Source organism: Choloepus didactylus, chromosome 9 (genome assembly GCF_015220235.1).
Source record: "Choloepus didactylus isolate mChoDid1 chromosome 9, mChoDid1.pri, whole genome shotgun sequence".
NCBI classification, from domain to species: Eukaryota; Metazoa; Chordata; class Mammalia; order Pilosa; family Megalonychidae; genus Choloepus; species Choloepus didactylus.
In genome coordinates, this window is record NC_051315.1 from 29,553,176 (window position 1) to 29,570,004 (window position 16,829).

Consider the following 16,829-nt stretch of genomic DNA (forward strand, 5'->3'; position numbering starts at 1 on the left):
CATATGTGAAAATAGATAATTATATTATCTATCAATCAGAGAATACCTAGTTTCCCAGTGACAGGCTATTTTATGTATGATATTCATTATCACAAATCATAATGGTAGGCCTTAAGGTCTCATTTAATAAATAAGGAACTCAAGACCCAAAACTGCATTTCCAAGGCCTCCATGTCCACCACTGACTTCTTCTTCTCTTTTTTTTTTTTTTTTTTCTTATTTAAATGTGTTTCATCTTATGTCCAATTTCTTTTGGGGAAACTTAAATTGTAACTTCCAAGAACCTACTTCTACTATGGGTAGGCAAGCTGATTTTAAGTATATTAGCTTCATTTACGTAATTCTTCATCAGCAAGTAAAACAAGACCCCACCATATGGGAAAACTTACACAAAAATTTTTAATTAGAAAATAAAGCTTCTTTACTGTTTGTAACCCTCATTCTTAGGTTTCCTTTATTGTGCACTATAGCATTTTTCCTTGTTCTTTTCCCCATGCAACATTTATATGGTTCTTTTGTTTTTGGTACGATTCCCCATAATATTTCAGAATGTACTATCTTGTGAGTAGACTGAATAGACTTTTTTTTTTTTTTTTTTTTTTTTTTGCTTCTTCACATTCAGTGCCGAGTTGTAATTGGAGACAGATTTCCACCCACAAGGGCTCCAGATGTTAAAATGTTTCCCAACATTGACTTAATACAGTGACAGTAACACCTCCCTCCACCACTCCCAGTAGGGTTGGGATTATACTGTATTCCCTACTGGTTTACCCATTTTCCCTGGGTGCAGAGGCTCCCTCATAGTCTCCAAGACTGAAAGACCCCTAATTATGGGACTGTAGCTTAATTGCATGAGTTTAAACACCATAAAAAGCTGCAAGACACTATTTTAAGGAAAGAGGAAACTGATCAGAGAAACACCTCCAATTTTCATCCCCAATTTGATTTTTAAATCCATGAAGGATCTTACAGAACATGTCTCTGAGATCATCATTTGGGTTAATCCATGATGCAACAGCATCACAAAAAAAAAAATTTAACCTCTTGGATTACTCCACTGGGATTCACACTACTCAAGAAGAAATGTCACAGAATGCAGAATCCTTTTCCTCACTTTCCCTTATGTGTCTCAGAGAGGTGCACCAGGGTCATATGAACTACTGCAGCTTAGGGACCACTTCTTGAAGACAAATGTAACCAAGACCACTAATTGTTATTCCTGTATTCTCTAACAACATCTTTGGTGTGTTGGTTCTGTTAATGATTTCTACAAGCTGCTGCAACACCATAGGAATATAAGGCTGCATCTCTATGCCCATTTGAATGGAAGTTTCTCCAATTGCCTGTGTGGTATTGTTGCAGACTGAAATGAACTCTGGATTTAGGTTGGTTCCCAATATTGGAATGAAATCAGCTATATAAGGCTTAACATGCTAGAAGAAAGCTTTCCTCAGGTCACCTAACAGGGCAAAGGAACTTGGTCAAACTTTTGGCATTGTATCCTGCATGCATTGGCACACTGGTGTTAGAATGTTACTTCATGCTACTAGCTGTTCAATGTTGCCTCCAAGTCCCTCAGCCGGGCCACTGAGTAAATCAAGAGCCACTATCATAAAATCTTTATCTGGAGCCTCATACTGATCTGGTTGAGCATTCTTCAGCATGACTTGTGCAAGAGTCTTCCGTACTAGATTTACACAACACTGATATACAGGCTCACAATAAGGAAGGAAGACAAACTACAGGGCTGTGGCAACTGAAGACAGGCACTCAAGTATAAGGAAGAAATCTTTATCTTCATCCTTTAACATGTTCCACTTCTGTATCAGTAGAGGCATTAGCATCTGAATATATTAGCATCTGAATATAAATGATATGCTACTGAATCTGCTAATGCTCTATGGCATCCTAAAGAATGAGCAGGTTCTTAAGCTGGTATCTATGCTGGTATTTACTAAATGCGAAGACCAGGGTATCAAGTATATAAGCAAGGTAAGGAACAAGTTCTGTACAAGCCTCCTCTTCTAGGGTAGCAAAGGCACTGCAGGCAGCTTCTTGTACTCTCTTACTGCTATCCAGTATACGCTTTAGCAATTCTGTCACTAATGGCTTCAAGTACATGTCTGGTGGCTGGCTGACTACCGAGTGTGCATAGCGGCTAAGAGTCAGCACGTTACAGCACACACAAGAGCCTTTCATCAGAGAGGCACTGAATGAGATGAGGAATGAGCTCAGGCAAGTATGGAATCATGCCTTGCATGCAGCCTTCAGCAATTGCTCCTAAAACCAAATGCCTGATTCTTCAACCACCCATTCATGATGACAAGGTAGCTCTTTCAAAAGGGGCAAAATATGTGGCAAAAGCTCATTACAATACACATTTGTAAGAACATCTAGGGCAGCAGCAGAACATTCTCTTAGATTCCAATCAATTTCTTAGATTCCAATCAATTCCTCTTCAATTCCATCTTCATCATGCTGCTGAGCCACTGTCCTTGCTCAATGAAAATGTGGCTTTATATCCTGCTTGCTATCAGGAATTGTTTCATCTTCTTCAACATCACCCTTAAGTAGGATAATATCTATATCTGAATACTTCGTGCCATTCATTAACACAGGAATCAACTTAGGAAGATGCCTTATGAGTACATCTTTGCATACTGTCTGCTCAGCCAAGTGAGCCAAAATTCACAAGCTTCTAAAGCCACATTTTCATCATGATCTTGGGTCCTCTGCAGCATATACTCAACTATATTATGCACGTGAGGAAGCAGGCCATCCATCTGAACTTCAAGCAACATCACAAAAGCTCAGCACACATTTTTGCATACCTCCGGTTCTTCATCACCGGCCAATGCAAAGAGATTCTCAATAAGAGAATCAATGTGTAAGAACAGAGTTTGAGTCCTACTGATGATAAACTGATTGACACATACAACAGCATGAGACCTTATTTTTGGACTACTTTGCCTGAAGAACTGTAAAAACTTGGGATTCATGATGTTGAGAGGATGATCTAAATAAAGCATCACTACCTAAAATCTCAGCAGAATCTTCACATATCTTCTGAAGACCACCAAATGCTTCCTCACAGGTGTTGTAATCTTTAGAATTCAAAAGATTACAAAGTTTTGTTAAGTGGTCAGGCCAGTTCTGCAGTTCTCCTTTGGAGACTATGGTTATAATCAAAATACCGTGGCTCTAATGAGAGAAGAGGAGTCACCAATATTATTCAAACTTTCACTTCTAATAAGGTCTGTTACACCATTTGGAAAATGTGCTTTCACATTATTCTTCAAGATGAGGCCATTCAATGATCTTATGGGTTCATCTTCAGATTTCAATTTTGTAAGAACAAAAATCAGGTAGTTGTTAAAATCTGGATATTGGCTGAGTTGTTCCAGCTTCTAGAATTTTGCTCAGTTCTCTGGATGGTGCTGTCTGGGGACTGGGGCTTCTTCAGCAGCTGCAGGATTTGCTGAAGCCCTTGCTGGTCAGGTTTCCACTCATACTCCTTCTTGGTTGGCCGGTCCCACACCATCCCAGAGGCCTCAGGCACTCAGGCTTTGCTGAAGCGGCACTGTCTCTAGTCCGGGGCTAGAAATGGCTGCGTCCACCGGCTTCTGAATGAGCTCAGTTAGTGGGAAGCAGTGATGGGAAAGGGGGATAATGTGGAATTTCTCCTCTCCCTCTCTACCTTAGTCAGCATCTCTGGCATCATCTGGATCCTTTCGAAGGAGCACTCAAAACCGAGTGTTTTTTGGGTGAACAGTAACAAGAGATCATAGTAAAGGTGCTTCAGTTGGAGGGAATGAGATATACAAAATCAAGAAGCCATAGAATGATCATAACTGATCCAAGAAGTTTTTGGTTTGGCTGAAATCCAGGGTACTTAAGAAGAAAGGCTGGAGAAACAGATAGGAACCATTTGGTAAAGAGTTCTGTCTGCATTGCTAGGGAGTTTTTAATATATAGCTTTAAGCAAGGAATTAAATATTCAAATTTGTACTTTAGAAAAATAGTTTTACTGAGAAAATAGATCATAGATTGGAATGGGTTATAATGCGAGGCAAAAAAAATCATGAAGTATTATATTAGCCATACTGAAATTTTATTATGAGAGAACTAGGTCAATGTCGTTTAGATGGCCAACAGATTCTAGAGTTAGTTAAGAGTGAGAATACTTTGAATTAAGTGACTGCAGAGGAAAAGTAAGGATAAAGGAAGGTTCTAATATGGTTTCAGGAGTGTACTTTGGATTACTATATGATCTGTGATAGAATTAAACAAGACAAACCAAAAGATTAGCTATATGATCTGTGATAGAATTAAACAACACAAACCAAAAGATTAGTAGGTTAATGTAAAATATTATGAGTTCATACTTAGACATGAATTTGACATGCCTATGGGGCATCTATTGATATGTATAAAAGACTTAGAAATACATACCCAGATCTCAGGAGAGAAGGAATGAATAGGGGTGGGAGTCATGAGCAACTAGGTGGTAGCTAAAGTGGACAGGATGATTAAGAAACATAGTAAATTAAGAAGAGAAACGCAGAAGAAAGCTCACAGAATAAGAGCATGGGTGACAGGCGAAGAGCGGAAGAGAAAATGGTGAAATAGTATTTTCAGATGGCCATAGGGCTCAAGACAATTCAGGAGACAGTACAGTATAATAGAAGGAGAGATCAGCAGTTAAAACCCTCTAGATTGGACAAATAAAAAGAGTAAAAACATCCTTTGTGATTAAAAAATGGAGGTAGTAAAAGCTTTTTTCCTACCCCCCCCCCCACAAGAAATCTGGCTGTGAGGAAGAGAGGGGGCATTCCTAGAAGGTAAAGTTCTTCTTACATGGAAAGCATGACTTAATCCTTTTTTCCCAGGTTTAGCCCAGTTTTCTATAAAAATAAATGTGAGAATATGTCCAAGACACTTAGGTGTCCTGAATGCTTTTGACTTCGCTTCCTCTTCAGCCAACATTAGAATTCTCAACGTGGACTAGGGAAAGGGCTGAGGACTGTTTGGGTCATCAACACTTGGTAAGCAACAAAGCATTCAAAATCAAAGTTAATGAGTCCTGAAGGGCTTTTGCCAATCCATTGCCTGCATCTTGGCAAAGCATTTAACCTGGTCTCATTATCTCCAAGGAAGGAAAAAGAAGGTCTAATCTCAGTTGGTAGAAAAACAAGACATAGCAATTGCCCTTCTGCCATGATTGTAATTAGTGCATATTCAAAGAAAACATGCTTTTTTTTTTTCTTTTAGTTTGACTCAGTATTGTTTTCTCCAGCTGTAAAAGGGGAATTTCGGGTTTCTTACTTTTAAAAAATAACTAACCCCCCGATCTCCCCCAAATCCATTTTAGACAATAATTCTATTACTCACTGACTTACAGGCCAACTTCCTTAATATTCATGCTAAGCTAATTATTTACCCAAAAGAACAACTTTTTCTTGAAAATAGAAAACAGACATTTCAGAAAACAGGTCCTATTTTAGAAGATTTCTCCTCATACTCTTTTTTATGTGCCATACGTAAGTTCATGTAGGAGTGGACAAAAGGGTAGAACATATCAGATTGAAAGATGATTCATTTCTACTTTTGTTGCATAGTAATCTGCAGAGGGAAAATACGCCTTAGGGCTATGGTTAGTTGCCAGTGTGCAGCTGCTATCCAGGGTTCTAATATAGACAAAATGGCAGAACAGCAGCACCTTGATTTAGAGTCTCCTTTCCTGATCAATAAAGCTGAGGTGAAGTTAGACTTACAGAGCTAGACAGGACCATATGCTCAACACTTATCTACTGAAAAACTCCCAGGGAACCTGCCACTAATCCATTTCCACAGGTGGTAGTGTATGTTGAATGAATTATCCAAGTGTCTTCAACTTTGGCTACAGAGGCAGAACTTTAAAAAAATGAATCAAATATTACTGCAACTGACCTTGAAAAGGGATTCTTGACCTATCTTCTATATAAATTGGAAGCTCTGAGTACAGGGCTTGTGTCTGGTATAGCTGTGCCTCCTCATGGCTCCTGATCTGACTTAATTCCTGATAGACAGGTAATAAATTTCTTGGGCCAAATTGTGGGTGCAGGCTAAAGGTTCCTTAACCTAATTCTGAATATGGCTGCAATTTCTTCTGAGTCTGAAAAGAAAGCAAGGTCAAAAGAATGCATACCTTCTTTGATTTAATTCTCCATAAAAGTGTCGGGAAAACAGGAAACTGTGGATGGGTAGAAAACAAGGGAGATAAAGAGGATTTGTACAATGACAAAAACAAAAACTTTGGAAAGTTATGGGGTTCCATGTTGATCACAGAATTCTAAAGCACAATAAAACATTAAAACAAATGCATCCAAATACTCAGAAACCCTCTTAAATCCAAGCTAGTTACTAAAACTTTGCGTGGTGTTTTCTCATGTTCTTCCTGCAAGGAATTGACATCAGATTTCATTTCTTTTTTTTTGAGTGTTGTTTTCTTCTTTTAAAAAAATGCCTATCTAATTAATATTCAAGGCAATTAATTTTCCACTTTTGCAAACACCCATTAAAGTCTTTAGCTTTTTTTTATTACAAGCATTCCAAAAGAATACAATGGTAATAAATTAAAAAAAAAAAAGAAAAAAAAAAAAAACTTTCCTCCCTTCCCCTCCTCTGTTTTATGGCATAGCAAAGGACCTAAGGCAGAAGCATGCTTGACAAGTTTGAGGAATAGTCAGAAGGTCTACATACTTAGAGGAATTAGCAATTGTGGGATTAAGAAACAGTCATTGGAGATGAGGTCAGAAAAATAACAAGGGGCCAAGTTACACAGGCCTATGAGAGGCCATTGGGGGAATTTAACCTTTACTTTGAATATAATGGGAGGCCTACAGATAGGTTTTGAGCAAAAAAATGACATATCCTGATATGATCTGATACAGGTTTTTAAAGTGCCACCTTGCTATTCTGTTGATAATAGAATATAGTATAGCAATGATGGAAGAAGGGAGACCAATTGTGTGACTGCTGTGGTCATCCAAGTACAAGATAGTAGCAATAAAGATAGTGAGAAGTGATAGAGTTTTGGATATATTTTGAAGGTAAAGCCAATAAAATACTTTGATGAATTAGATGTTGGATGTTAAAAAACAAAGAAGTCAGAGACCACTCCAATATCTTTGATGTGAGAAACTGAAACAGATGCTACTGACTGAGAAAGGAAAGCTAGGTAGAATATTTCAGAAGGGTGGGGAAGATCTTGGACCTGTCGAGTTTGAGATACCTATTAGATATCTAAGTAGAGATGTTAGAGATGTTAAGTGGGTAGTTATATATATATATATATATATATATATATATATATATATATATATATATATAGAAAGAGAGAGAGAGAGAGGGAGCACATAGTCTGGACTGGAAATTTAAAAAAAAAATAGGAGTCATTGGTACATAGATAACATTTAAAGCCATGAGACTGAATGATATCAGCAAGGGAGCAAATCTAGGTAGAGAAGAGAAGGGGGCCAAGGACTGAGGCTTTAATGAGAAATAGAGGAATAGAAAAGGAGAAAACAATGAGTTAGGAAGAAAACCAAGATAATGTGGTGTCCTGAAAGGCAGATGAAGAACATGCAACAAGGAGGAGGAAATTATCAACTATGTTAGAAACGACCCTTAGGGTAACTAAATGATCAATGGATACGCCAATAGAGAGGTTATTGGTGATCCTGGTGTGAACAATTTCAGTGGAGAGGTAGAATTAAAAGCATAATGATAATACACTTAAGAGAAAATGGGAGTAGGAGATTTGGAGGCAATGACTAGAAGAGCAGCAAAGAAATAGGGTAGTAGGTGGATGGAAGATACACTGATATGAATGTATGCTTATGGGAATGATCCAGTAAAAGTGAGAAATTATAATGCAGGTGAGACAGAGGAGACCTGAAGCAATATGCTTAATTAGGGATAAGATCTACTATTGGCCTCAGGTAAGACTATGGATAGTTCATTTATAGTAACAAATAAAAAAAAAAAAGTGTTGAGGTGCAGATGCCAAAAAAATGGGTATAGTTAGTGATGGGAATCAATGTACATTTTCTTCTGATTGCTTCAGTTTTCTCAGTCATATGGAAAGTAAAGCCATCAATTCAGTAAGGATGGGGAAGGAAATATTAGCGTGAAAGAGATGAAAAGATGTGAAATAGATCGCTAGCCTAGTAAATTAAGTAGGAATTTATATCATGATGGGCTGATAACCTAAGGGTTCTGTTGAGTCTAGGATCATGAATGGAAGGTGAAACCAGTCAGCATGATTACTTATTTTCCTCTAGGCAGGTATGTTGCACACGTGGAAGAACGGAGGAGGTAGACTTGGATTTAATTAGAGTAGTGGAATTACCAATTGAGTATGAGGGAGAAAGACAGTGGCTAGGGATTTGAGGGTGCACATTACATAGGTGCATAACCTATACAAAGTAGGGAATAAATGACAGGCCAGATAAATAAGGAAGTAAGTGAGGATATCAACGGTGTGTAAGACTTTGGAAAGTTGGAAGTATAAAGGATAGAATGTTGTGGCGGATCACTGGGGTAAGGTGGTAAAGACAGTAAGCTGGAAGCATAGTTGGTAATGGTCAAAGAGAGCACTGCATAAAATTGAGATTATGAAGGACTTCAGTGATTACCATTGGCAAAATCTAAACTCTAGAGAATATCATTAGTGTGAATAGATGAGTTGGATAGAGAAACCAAGAGGTATTAGAAGGGCTATCTAAAATGACATTGAAATTGCCAAAATTAAGACAGTAGTATTAGTGAGAGAGAGTTGCAATCATTGAGAAATGAGGGGCAATGAACGGTAGTGGGTAAAATATTCTATTCGCATGAACTTCAAAGCTGAATGCTTTTGTTTTTACAGATGGAGGGAGAATGAACTGTAGGCAGCAATGAGGATGAAGGAGGAAAATTACCCCAGCTTCAAGACCAGTGGTTGGAGATTTGGTGGGGAAAAACAGTCTTCATTTGAGAGTTTTGCAGAAGAAGCAGTGTACATATGGGAGGGCCAGGTATTCTTTACCAAGAAGCTATAAGGACTTTTGAGAGGTTAGTTTGAGAATATAAAGAATCCTTCAGATAGTGGACTGTGAGTTCTAAAGGGAACACTGGAAGAATTTGAGGAATATCGAGGAACGAAGACAGAATAATCGGTGTGTAAAATCTTTGTGATTTAGAGTTCTGTGGCTACTAGCAAAAATAAGGGAAAGGACAAAAGTAGGTAAATCCTAGTGAATTCAAGGCAGAGAGTGGTGAGCTGTAGAGAGCAAAAGATTTCTGATGCTTCCTCTTAATTGCTAATTAATTGCTAATGAGTGAGGAGATTCAGACAAAAGGCACCACACCACCACACCGGATGAAGGTTTTGGCAAAAAAAAAAAAGCTCCTTTTTCCTTCTTTTTGTAGTGAGAGTTTAATCTAAAGCCAATAGGATGACTGGGAGAAGCCCAAGAATGAAGTTAAGTCAACTTCAAATGAAAGAAACCTAAAAAGTACAACTTAGAAAACTATTCAAAGGATTTCTTGATTATTAATACCCACAGATGAAAGGAAACAAAAAAGATAATGTGATTCTAAGGAAAATTCAGTTTGTTTTGACTGGGTTCCCTCTAAATAATGGATCACCTGTTATGATTGATCCATGGCAATAATATTCCTCTAGGGAACTCAGATCTAGGTCCAATTGCGGCTTCTGGAAAGGCAATAAGGTGTTTTGATAAGGCTCTGACCACATTAGTTTACAATCATGTACTAATGAGTTGTGTCCGCACAACGATGGGAGCCCCTTAGAATAGGGCCCATCTGGATCCCCAGAACCCAGCTAAGTGATTGGCCTATATTGGACATTCAGAAAATATTTTTCCAATAAGCAAATTTTAAAAATAAATAAAGCAGCCACATTTTGAAGAATGACTCTATGAAGAAGAATGTGAAACTGGTATAAATATGCTACCCTGAAGAAAACAAGTCACTGAGACAACAATGTCGAAGAAAAAAACTACGTTAAGTGATAACTGACTCAAGAAGCAGACTTTGAGCATGTTTTCAAATAAATTAAGTATTTTCATATCACTTTCTTCTATACCCTTGTCTTTCGAAGTCCTTATCCTACCTTTCCCACATCTGACTTAGTTCCTTTTAACATAAGACACTGTTTTCATCATCTAACTACAAAGGTGATGTAAGAATATTGGAATGAAAAATTGCATTGTCATCTTACAAAATAGTTGACATTGAGTCACCTTTGGAAATTATCCTCTATCAAACTATTTTTCATTACTTAGGCCTGGTTAATCTGCATTCCCAGCAAAAAACATAATTTTCATTTTACCCTTTTTCTGCCCTTTGGCTGTTAACCTCACTGCAAATTTAGAGTCTCCAAGGACCAATTCATCAGGTTTCAAACATGTTTTTAATAAAGTTTGTATAAATCAATTTTTTCTCCACAAAGACTTCTTTCAGACATATGATATGTTGTCTTTTATTTGCTAGATCATCCATCTATCCATATTTTATTTGTAGTTCCTTGTGTATTCTATCAATTGGGTTACATTGATGATACCTTATCTCCTCTGTATTACTAAATTAGGCCTCCACAGAGGTACTGTTTAAATGATTCTAATTTAATTCCAATAATACCTCAAGCTGAACATTTAGTTGATCTTTAAACATACTAGTTCAATTATTAAATTAAGTTTCATACATAATCTTAGTTCAAATATATTCAATAAAATAAGAACAGGGTAAAATGCTCCATCTACTCCTGAATCTTCTCAGATAAAAATGGGCCCTTATATACCAAAAAAGAATGTTTAAGCTTCTGTGCTGTGCCTAGTTTGTTACTTTATTGTAGTAACCATTTATCGAACGCTAACAATATAATCACTAGTCCAACTGAAAAGTGAGTTAAAAAAAAACTAGATAATTTAAAATTCGAATTTGAATGAATATTATAGCAAAAAATATTATCCTAAATGTTGGTAGATTTGCAACTATAATACAAGTATATATTTTCATTTCTTTTTAAGGAGTTAGGAAACCCTCCTGACAAAATTTTCCAGTTTGACTTTATTTAGTTTATTTAATTGAATACAAAGTTATATTTAGTAAAGAGTTAGGAAACTGCCTTTCCATGCCATCGTAAGTAGAGTCATATGACCCTTTGTTTAACAGTTTACATAAAAAAAAAACTAATGTAGAAAACCCCTGGGCATTTCATATTTAGATTAGTTTTGGCCCATTGTAGATATGTAGGAACTTGGTTGTATGCAGTAAAGTAAAACAGAACATCAAAGACTTGTAACATCCTAAGTGACTGAACTGCTAATTGCCTCTTAAAAAGAAGGATTATATATTCCATATGTATCTGAATAGCAAAGAATTGTTGTAACTTATATTTATTTGCTTTGGGAAGTATTTTTCACTGAAACTATTACACATTCAAAATCATAAATGACAAGTGAAAATAGAAAAAAGCTATTGAAGCAAAAGGGAAAAAAAATCCATTGGTATTAAGTAAACCTCAGGGAAAAAATAATCCAATAATCAAACACCAAAAAGCCAGATTTCAACAAGGATAGTTTAACCAGGAAACAAATAAACAAAAATTGACTTTGACAAACATAAAGGATGACTCTGTATTGAGACACTTTTTTTTTTTAAGTGAAAGCACCATTTCATTCTCTTATAGTAATTATTTCTATTTGAGCATGTAAGGTAACGATATAATAATAATTTCAAAATCCAATCTATATTTTTATAAGTGCCAAGCTTTTTAATTATTTTTTTTTTTTCTTATTTTTGGGGCGGTGAAATCCAATGCAATGTATAAACTAGAAAACACAGCAATTACGGTTTGGCAGATATTGCTGACTGCAATTCGACAACATTTGTTTCGATTCAATTCCAGGCTCCTAAATGATGGGGGCTGCTAAATACCAGACTGCTCATGCGGTTCTGGCTGGTTAACTCACCTGAGTCCTCCTAACACAGAGTGGCGGATGAAACAGACCTTTAGTCTCATCTCAAGGAGGTTTCACCAATTTCAGCTGAACACTCAAAAAGAAGCATACCAAAGTATATATACTCATTGTTAAAAATGAGAAAAAAAGTATGAATTAAATGTGTAGGGAATTTGGTGCAAATCACTAACTCTTTTCTCTCTGATTTTGATTCCTCTAAGCAGACAAAATGTGTCACCCTTCTCTTCTCTTACTGAAGTATCAAGGATTTTAGAACTAATTGTAGTGGGTATCAAGTGATACTAGTCACACTTCCTCGTATGTTGCTTTTACTATGACTATAAACTAAAATCTAGTCAATTATCTACATAATGCCTCCTTATTCTCTAGAATCCTGTGGTAAAAATGGCTTTCTTAAGTTGGATCTCAGAGATAAGAATTTATTTGGAGGTGTAAAAAGTGATAAAAGTAACCACCTGATGGGATTTCGAAGTCAAAGGAAAACTAATTAAAGGATTCTTCCAAGGTAAAACAAAAGTCAACAGCCATAAAAAAGGTTTGGTGGTACATTTGTTTGGTCAGAAAATTAGGAAAACAAAACCATAACAAAAAAATAAAATAGGAAATTAATCATCAGAGAGAAAGATAAAGCAATTTAACATGGCTTTCCATTCTGAAAGTGCCAGATAAAACAACAAAAAATATATACACAATGATAAGCCACATAATAAAATTAAATGATAAAATAGGGTTGTTGAGCAGAATAGTGAAATAACAAAGATTTTGAAATTCAGGATGTTGTTTGTAAGAAGTCTCAAGTATAAGCCTAAGTTTGAAGCATAAATAGTATGAGACATGGGGCAGTGATAAAGGGATACGGAGAGGAAGAGAGAAGGAAATGGGGAGACGTGGGACTACAAAGGTGTGAATGGGAGGGAGGAAGGGTGAAAGCAACCCCTCCACCCGCCCAAACCATATGAGTAGGATTTTTCTCAATTAGTGGGTTAGCTATCACCACACCCCAAAAAACATCCTCTATGGAGATCAATCTGGATGTTTGGGAATGCTTTGTCACAGCACAACATGACCTTTCTCTTACACTTCTCAGCCTTTGCTCTAGTTTGCTAATGCTGCTGGAATGCAAAACACTAGAGACGGATTGGCTTTTATAAAAGGGGGTTTATTTGGTTACACAGTTACAGTCTTAAGGCCATAAAGTGTCCAAGGTAACAAATCAGCAATCAGGTACCTTCACTGGAGGATAGCCAATGGTGTCCGTAAAACCTCTGTTAGCTGGGAAGGCACATGGCTGGAGTCTGCTCCAAAGTTCTAGTTTCAAAATGGCTTTCTCCCAGGATGCTCCTCTCTAGGCTGCATTCCTCAAAAATGTCACTCTTAGTTGTACTTGGGGTATTTGTCCTCGCTTAGCTTCTCCAGAGCAAGAGTCTGCTTCCAACGGCCATCTTCAAACTGTCTCTCATCTGCAGCTCCTGTGCTTTCTTCAAAGTGTCCCTCTTGGCTGTAGCAAGCTCGCTCCTTCTGTCTGATCCCACATAGTGTGCCAGTAATTCAATTCAGACCCACCCAATGGGTGGGCCCACATCATGGAAACTATCCAATCAGAGTTATCACCCACAGTTGGGTGGGGCACATCTCCATGGAAACACTCAAAGAACTATAATCTAATCAACACTGATAGTTTGCCCACACAAGACCACATCAAAGACAATGGCATTTGGGGGGTACATAACACATTCAAACTGGCACAACCTTATTGAACTTTTTAACATATACAATTTTATATCTGGAAAGAATCTTAGTGGTGTTGTCCAAACACCTCATTTTACTGGTGATCAAAGCCACAGAACCTTTAATGATCATCTCTAATTTTCCATTAAACTCCTCCCCTAGGGTTCAAACAAAGTAGGATGGCAACACCTAATACCCCTAGGACTGCAAACATAGTAGATCTGCAAATCTTTGGTCGCTCTAAAAAAGCGTATGAGGCCTAAATTTGTGTTGCCGCCAAATATACATTCTTTCTGTTTGCAAATCTGTTTTTATTGAGGCATTGCTTCTCCATTGGAAAAAAAAAAATACATCTCCCAGCCTTTTATGCAAATAAGGGTGGCTGTGTGTCAAAATTCTTGTCAATGGGAAAAAGTAGAAATTGTATTAGGCTTCTGGAAAAGCTCCTTAAGAAGGGAACTCGTTTATTTGGGAGGGATGGTTTACCCTTCCCCATTTTCCTGGAATATGGATGTGATGTTTGGAGCTACATTGGCCATGTTATGACCACTAGGTTATTTGGGAGATGGAGGCCAAGCAACAAGGATGGCAAAGCAGAAATACAGAAGGAGTCTGGGTCATGGATAACATCATGGAATCACCTCACTGGCCACAGAATGTCTGTCTCTGAACAGCCTTTTTACATGAGAGAAAAAGAAACCTCTGTATTTCTACCAGTCTTTTAGAAATCTTTGTCATATACAGTCAAACACAATTCCTAACTGAAACAATATAAGTGAACAAGGCAATGCTAAGAAGTAAGAGAAGAAGAATTATAGCATTCAGGAGCAATGACAGCCAATTACAGTGGGCACTAGTCAGATACTAATAGACTGTGACTCAGTTAGTTGGGAGAGGGTAGTTTACAACTTTTGGGATTTTGAAAATTTAAGGCTATTTGGAGAAGTGCAAGAAAATCATGATTAAGCTACAGGAACACAGAAACTATTGGAGGGAAAAGACTAAAACCTGAGGGGGCATGGAGAATTTTTTAATGTATAATGTAAATATTCATTCATGGTACAGATTGTTAAGCATTGAATATATTACTAAGAAATGGTTTTTAGAAAGTCTCTCCATGGAGGCCTTCCAAATAGGGTAGATAGCAATCTCTCTAGGTGAGGTTGGGCTCCATCCAGCCTGAAGGCAAATAGATGGACTGGATGACTTCTGAAAGTCCCTTCTGGGCCTATTATCCTACAGTTCTATTTCATACTTAGAGGAAGTTATTGCTGTTTCTCTTTCTGTAGTTATAGTCATGGAGGCGAACTTTGTTTCCCTTCTGCATATTGCGGATATATTTGGTAAATAAGGAGAAACAAAATTGAAAGGAACATATCACATTAGGCAAAATGCAGTAGTGAATCTTCCTGACAAAGAGCACATTGCTTCTTTGAAGCCAATAATTCTGGCATTTATTGTAGCATGCTTTACCCCATAAGTTACTCTGCAAAACAGTTCCATGCATTTTTGTAGTCAATCACTTTCTCATTGTTTTCTGCGTGTTTGTCTTCTTGGCTCAGTTGCTGAGACTTGCAGTCAAATGACTAAGGTAGCAGTTAAATATTAAGTTTCTTTAGGTACTTCCAACTATTAGGGTTATAAAATGTATATACAGAAAAAAGAAAAAGGATAAAATGAGCTGAAGTACATTTGTATTTAAAAGTTCATCTCAAAAGATAAATGATTCCATATTAGGCAAGATTACCAGGATTTAAACCCAAGAATGTATATCTCAGTACTGCCCACTCTGTTTTGCAGATATAATTTAGGTGGGTAGGATACAGACATGACTTACTGAAAAGGAACTGGGAGTCATTTATCTGGGGATAGGAACTAGCAGTCAAAGTGGCTATTCAAAGCATTCAAAACATGACTATATATACAGTATAATATATATATATTATACTGGTTTTGAAAACAGAAACAAATGAACAGAAACAAGTGAGAGGCAAAAAAAAAAAAAAAAGATCCGAATATTTCTAATTCCCTGAGATAATCATTTCAGCTGGATATCCAATAGATACAGGATAGGAAAAAGTAATAGAATACACAAATACACATATCCTATATTAATTTATTTATAAGTTATATATATCTAATTGTATACATAATATATATGGATATAATTCTATATAAGCCATTTAGAATAAAGAGCATTTATGATTATTAGTTTGTCTCTCTGAACTTCTTTGAGACCTCTAAAATAATATTTAATTGACCTAACTAAAAATTAGACTATTCAGGTTTTTCGTGCTTCTACTCTGAAAATTATTGCATCATTCCTCTGAGCCATTTATTGAACTGTAGAGATTTTTTTTTCTTGGCACTCCATGGTTTCACACCTACAGTCTGAATGAGAATAACCCACACATTTCAGCTAATGGAACCAAAAAGTGCTTTTTGGGCCTTGTCCTTTCCCTTCTCCTTGGATCTGACTCTCAAGCTCTCAAGCTTTGGCTCACAGTCACACTGACCTAATTTAGAAGAAGCCTCAGAGAGCAAAGTGATCTGACTTTGAATGGCACATTACGGTTTGCACCAGCAGAGCAGGTTGTCTGAACTGGTTTGACAATCCCTTGTGGGATAAAGGTCAGTAAGTTGATTTCATGCTTTTTCTCAATCACAGGCCTCAAGGGGAACCAAGATGCAAATTCTCAGCTAATGCAAATAAACCTGAGTGGTTTATTTTTCCTCAAAAGATTAAATTTTAATGAAGAGTATCTTGTGTCTAAACTCAAATACTAAAATATGTGTAGAAAGTTTGGAGAAACATAAAATACACATATTCTCTTTATCTCTACAAGAGTGAAAAACAAATAATTATTTGATTTACTAAGAAGGGACTGATTATAGTGAGCTAAGAAGCTGCCAATCTACAGCTATTTCATTTCTCTGAATATTATTTACCATATTGAGATACTCAGATATGATGGCATTAATACACGTGATTCAATGGAATAAGGCTTGCTACATAAATGAAAACAATGGATTAGAGAAAAGGCAACATAAACAGTTTTTGTTTTTGTTTTT

At 36.8% G+C, this 16,829-nt stretch overlaps 1 protein-coding gene and 1 pseudogene across 5 annotated transcripts in view; both read right to left on the bottom strand.

The window, feature by feature from the left end:
- The window catches only part of LRP1B (LDL receptor related protein 1B), a 1,893,223-nt gene that overhangs the window by 1,232,816 nt on the left and 643,578 nt on the right, over positions 1-16,829 (bottom strand). The gene's annotated exons all lie outside the window — the stretch shown is intronic.
- LOC119544117 lies at positions 858-3,569 on the bottom strand (annotated as a pseudogene).